This window comes from Anoplophora glabripennis, unplaced genomic scaffold (genome assembly GCF_000390285.2).
Source record: "Anoplophora glabripennis isolate ALB-LARVAE unplaced genomic scaffold, Agla_2.0 scaffold159, whole genome shotgun sequence".
Lineage (NCBI taxonomy): Eukaryota > Metazoa > Arthropoda > Insecta > Coleoptera > Cerambycidae > Anoplophora > Anoplophora glabripennis.
In genome coordinates this window covers 360,101-366,870 of record NW_019416271.1, presented here as the reverse complement: position 1 = coordinate 366,870, position 6,770 = coordinate 360,101, and positions in this window count along the sequence as shown.

Sequence of the window (6,770 nt, the reverse complement as noted above, 5' to 3'; positions counted from 1 at the left end):
ATAGAAGATGTTCGATGTACCCACCATTTGCTTGCACACACGCTTCAGCGCGACGTATCCAATTCGTTCTCACGCGTTGCAACATTGCCACATCCTCTCAAATCGTATTACAAGCTTCAGCAATACGGGCTCATCTCTCCGACAGAAGTGATCGGGGGTTCCGTCATGCAGTAACCACATATTTTGCCGAACATTTAATGGCACGTCTTCCAATAATTCCGGCAAGCGATTTTGCAAAAAATCACATGTTTACTGAAAACTGTTGCTAAAAGGCACCACGACGTATTTTGCGTGAATTTTCGATAGTCCAGTGGTGAGTGTTGTGGACGTTACGTAGACCATTTCGACTCAAACATGCTTCATCTGTAACAAGTAATTGCGCTGTTAATTGAGAATTTCTTGCATATTCCTGAGGCTACCATTCGCGAAAAACCTCGACGTAGTGGAAAATCCTCAGGAGTAAGCGCTTGAACACGTTGAACATGAAATGGGTACAACCGAGCTTCTCGTAATATCCTCCATACAACAGGATGCGAAATATTTACTTGCTGTGCGATATTTCTGGTGCTACGATGTGGATCTTCTTCGACGAAATCTAAAATCATCTCAACTCGCCATACATTATGAACATATCATAATATCCGCGATTGCTAAATAAAGGCGCCATTTTCAAAAGAAAACTTGGAAATACGGCTATTAAATGTACTCTTGAAAAACAGCACAGCAATCACTATAACAATGTATTACAATCTGACTTTCGAATACAGTCCGGCTTCATAAGAAACCTACCAATTCGAAAACATAATTTTTTATAAGTACTTACCGCGATAAAATACATGCATTTCAGCAGTTCCAAAACAGTTCCAAAACATTTTTAATTAACTTAACTTAACTTTTTTTCTCTTTGACCTTAAACTTCCGATCTTTGTGACATCAGTTAACTTAGTTTTTGCTGCTTTTTCACCTCTTTAAATTTTTGACATAACACGCTGTAGGTGTATAGATAGTTATAAACTTTCAAAGTCTAACAAATGCTCGGTCGCGATCGCTGGGCTCAGGGGTGGTCCGGTCGGAATGACTTTGGTTTTTTTGTGTATGTCTTTGTGCGCCTAATAGAAGTNTATGCCCAAAGACACAGATTTACGAAACAATGAATTTATTCCTTTCGTTTCCACAATACTGTACACAGGGTGTTAATGAACTTATGTCACATGTCCGTTATGTTAACACGGATTTGTGTTGAGTAAAATGTAATTTTAAAATCTGACTTACCTCAACATTACAAGGAGCCACCTTTCGAGGACTACTGACTTTCATAGAAGATGTTCGATGTGCCCACCATTTGCTTGCACACACGCTTTAGCGCGACGTATCCAATTCGCTCTCACGCATTGCAACATTGCCAATACACAACACTTTTCCCCACAAAAGGAAGTCTAAATGGGGGGGAGGTCCGGGAACCGGGGGGGGGGTGTCATCTCCCCGACAAAAGTTATCGGGGGTTCCGTCATGCAGTAACCACATCTTATGCCGAACATTTAATCTTCCAATAACTCCGGTAAGTGATTTTACAAAAATCTAGATATGAAGCACCGTCTAATCGTCTAGTCAATTCAAAAGGTCCTATTATTAAAGTGTAATTAACAATACCGGCCCACATGTTCACTAAAAACTGTTGCTGAAAGGCACTAGAACGTATTTCGTGTGGATAGTTCAGTGGTGAGTGTTGTGGACATTACGTACACCATTTCGACTGAAACATGCTCCATCTGTAACAAGTATTTGCGCTGTAAATTGAGGATTTCTTGCATGTTCCTGAAGCAACAATTCGCAAAAACCTCGACGTAGTGGAAAATCCTGAGGGGTAAGCGCTTGAACACGTTGAATATGAAATGGATACAACTGAGCTTCTCGTGATATCCTCCACACACCAGGATGCGAAATATTTACTTGCTGTGCGATATTTCTGGTGCTACGATGTTGATCTTCTTCGACGAAATCTAAAATCATCTCAACATTTAAAATTTTTAATCGACGCGGTTGTACTTCACCGGTGTTCAAAACTCTTTGCGCTACAGCAACAAATGTTCGCGGTGGCGGGGGCACGTCGTTCAGCATATTTTGCACGGTACACTTGACAAGCTCTGTGGACATTTTCGTTTGACTCGCCATACATTATGAGCATATCATAATATCCGCGATTGCTAAATAAATGCGCCATTTTCAAAAGAAAACTTGGAAATACGGCTATTAAATGTACTCTTGAAAAACAGCACAGCAATCACTATAACAATGTATTACAAACTGACATTCGAATACAGTCCGGCTTCATAAGAAACCTACCAATTCGAAAAAATAATGTTTTATAAGTACTCACCGCGATAAAATACATGCATTTCAGCAGTTCCAAAACAGTTTTAAACACATTTTTAATTAACTTTTTTCTCTATGACCTTAAACTTCCGATCTTTGTGACATCAGTTAACTTAGTTTTTGCTCCTTTTTCACCCCTTTAAATTTTTGACATAACACCCTGTAGGTGTATAGATAGTTATAAACTTTCAAAGTTTAACAAATGCTCGGTCGCGATCGCTGGGCTCAGGGGTGGTCCGGTCGGAATGACTTTGGTTTTTTTGTGTATGTCTTTGTGCGCCTAATAGAAGTAGTTCGGGTACTTTACAATTACCGCAAGGAAAATGACGAAGCTCTGCAATTTGCTTGTTTTTACAGGACTCTGTAGATATTTAAGTGAAGTTGGCGTGAAAGTTTTCTAATTCACTTAGGGTAAGGAATGAATTTGTGTGTAGAAGCGGCAAATCAGTATAAGGTTTTTAAGAAAGAAGAAAATTTCTAACTGCAAAAAATGCACTTGCAAATCCTTATCCACTTCCATCACTTTGACAAGTACTAACACCCCCTGGAGCCTTGCGACATTTGTGCCACCCTATACGAAAAGCAGACAGTTTTATGTACCTGTATTTATTTTCAATTTTATTCTCCGACCAAGGAATCCCGAAATATTTAATAACTAATCTCTTCCACATCTGAAATTGGATGTGGACATATTTCACGCGCAACATACCTGCCTGGTAAACCTCTCCGGTGAATTATTGACCGAAGCCTTCTTTATGTTCTCCCAGCCATATCGAATATATTTATTTATTACCTCCGTGATATCGGCCTGGCTTCGAACGCCACCAGAAAGGGTGAGCTCGCCGCATTTTTGGCCGTCTCGGTTTTGTCAACCGCAGATATCCCACCGATAATCGGCCGTATCTGGACGTAAGCGCGATTAGCCCCCAGACACCGTCCCATTTGTTTATGGAATATATTGTAGCATAGGAGAAATTTATTGCGTTTTAATAACGAGAACCTGTTTTTGTTTACGTGTGCCGGAGGCGCGTACGGGGTACAGGGCGACCTCCCGTCCTTTGCTGCAGCATATCTACGGGGTGGGCACACAAAGAAAAAGAATAAACTACCAAGGGACTAAAGATAGTACATCAGATGCACTTTAGTCTCCTCGTGTACATATAATGCACTATTATATAATTCGAGACTCCTGGTATTAAATTTACTTCCAATCGATTACCACCTGGATAACAAATTTCATGCTCAGTGTTCAAAATGCACTTTAGTATCCTTGTACACTATCATGTACTTTATGGATTACAGGTACAGTTTTATTTCTTAGGATTACAAGAAATAAAGTGCTAATTTTAATCATCTGGGTTTAGTTTTTATAAGTTACATATAACGTTAGGGATCAAAGACACTTTAGTTTTTTTGCTGCTTATATACCGTGGATTAAAAGTGCTATTTTAGTCTTTATTTTCAAATAAAAAGTGTCCATTAATACCTTAAAGAGTTGCACTTTAAACCTATGGTATCTATATTATTTTGTACTTCTTAATTAGAAGATGGTTCATTCCCTAAGGTATCAAGAAGTAAAGTGTCATTTTTAATCCTCATGGTATTAAATTCACTTTAATTGCCTACCTTTACAGATCCCTTATTATATAATACAATATTTTGTACTTCATTGATTAAAAGTTTAAGGAAAGTATCACCTTTAAATCTCTGGATATTCAATTTGGCCTTATGGAATAAAATATGCACTTTAATCCTTTAATCTGTATCTGTATATTCAGGAAAAAAGGCGTCGGTTAATACATTCTTAAATTGTGACCGCAGTAAAACATGCACTTTAGATCTATGGTACATAATATTTTGCAAGTCGTTGATTAAAAGCTGTTTTTTTTTCTAAAGTAGCAGAAAGTAATGTTGGTTTTAATCATCCTGGGATCAAATTTACTTTGAATCACCTAAGTCTGAGGATTACACATTCACCTATTTTGTATTTCACTGATTAAAAGTGCTGTTTCACTTCATAGATTTTCTGGAAATAACATGTCTCTTTTAATCCTTTTGTACTTTAGTTTCTTGGTATATAATATACGATTCTGTACTTCGTTGATTACAAGTGCTGTTTCATTTCATAGGTTTTCAGGAAATAAAGTGTCACTTTTAATTCTTTGTGTGTTATACTTACATTTATCTTTGTGTGTTATACTTACATTTAATACTGCTGCGTTTGATAGAGAACATTAGTCTCTTGGTATAAAATATATTGTTTTGCTCTTCGCTGATTAAAAGTGCTGTTTCATTTCATAGGTGTTCAGGAAATAAAGTGTCACTTTTTATTCTTTGTGTCTTATAACTTACATTTAACAGCCTTGGGTTTGACAGAGCACTTTAGAATCTTGGTATATAATATACTATTTTATTGTTCGTTGATTAAAAGTGCTGTTTCAATTCGTAGGTTTTCAGGAAATAAAGTGTCACTTTTAATCCTTTGTGTATTACTCTTAACAATTAATACTCTTAAATTTGACACTTTAATCTCTTGCTATATAATATACTGTTTTGCTCTTCGCTGATTAAAAGTGCTGTTTCATTTCATAGGTTTTCAGAAAATGAAGTGTCCCTTTTAATTATTTGTGTATTATAACTTACATTTAATAGTCTTAGATTTGACACTTTAGTCTCTTAGTCTCTCATATAATGTACTATTTTGTTCTTCGTTGATTAAAATTACTATTTCATTTCATAAATGTTCAGGAAATAAAGTGCACTTTTAATCCTTTGTGTATTATACAATGTACTTACATTTAATAGTCTTGGGTTTGACAGCGCACTTTAGACTCTTGGTATATAATATAGTATTTTGTCCTTCATTGATTAAAAGTGCTGTTTCAGTTCGCAGGTTTTCAATAAATAAAGTGACCCTTTTAATCCTATGTGTATTATACTTACATTTAATAGTATTGGGTTTGATAAAGTACTATATTGTCTTGGTATATAATATACCATCTTGTTCTTCGCTGACTAAAAGTGCTGTTTCATTTTATAGGTTTTCAGGAAATTAAGTGTCACTTTTAATGCATTATGTATTATACTTACATTTAATAGTTTTGGGTTTGACAGAACACTTTTGTCTATTGATATATAATATGGTATTTTGTTTTTCGCAGATTAAAAGTGTTGTTTCATTTTCCGGGGTTCGGTAAGTACAGTAAAGTGCCACTTTTAATAATCAGAGAAAACTTTTAATACGCTTCGAGGATACACATTAAATACTTGATATAAATCCACTGACCAACACTTTCATTTCATTTCTTAGATTTTCCGAAAGTAAAGTATCACTTTTAACCATATAGATTTTAAATTTACTTTAATCAGTTACACTCAGACGGAATTAAAAAATACACTTTAGTTTCTGCTGTAAATACTATTTTGCACTTTGGTGGTTAAAAGTGTTGAAATTTACTTTTATTCAATTGAATAAAGGTGTCTCTAGGATATAAAAAGTGTCACATTTAATTCACCGAATATTAAAATTCACTTTTAATCGCCTACAACTTAGGATTAGGAATCAAAAAGTGGACGACAAGCCACTTACGGCCATAACTACTCACCCCTTTTTATGTAGTGTGCAAGTCGGGGATGACTACAGCGGTTCTCAATAACAAAACTTATTGATTGTTGAAGATGCTTACTGTACCCATTATTAACAAAATCTCCCATTTTGTATATCCTGTATAAAATAGGAAACAGTTTCCCAGTAATTCTGATCTTCATGGCGGTTTTTATCAAAACGTTTGAGGACTTCAACAATAGCGCTGGCTGAGCAAGGAAGACCTGGAGCTAACCTGGTTACAGTCGAAGAGACAGGCGCCTCTCTGTGTTCTCTTCCGCGCATTTCCACCGCAAATTAATTAACCCGGCCACACTTGGTTAGGCAATAGAGCTGTTATTGACGTCCGAAAAAAACCGCACCGCTCAGCGCCGGCACGGTCCGGCAGACGCACGCATAAAGGGCAATAATTAGTCCTGAAAATCAGAAGGCGATAATGCGCCGAAGGCCGAATGTGAACCGTAGCACAAAGGAAACAGTGGCCCGGCCAAAGACCAGGAAATTTGACAGAAGGGTCAAAGGTTGGCCCACCGCCGCTCTCCTCTCTCGCTAGCCCCGAGCGTATTCATTTACTGGCTTTACCCTTGCTCCTCGCTCTCTGTTGTGCTGCTGCCGCTGCTGCTGCTGGTAAATTTACCGTGCACGCTCCTTTGATTACGTATTGAGAATGCGGCCGAAACAATCCAACAATGTCTATGTGTAATTATCTAACAATCACGGGGCGGCAAAGGCGGGGGGATAATCGCCGAAGACTGGGCGGCTTCGGTGCGGTCGGGCCGGACGGGAATGTCCA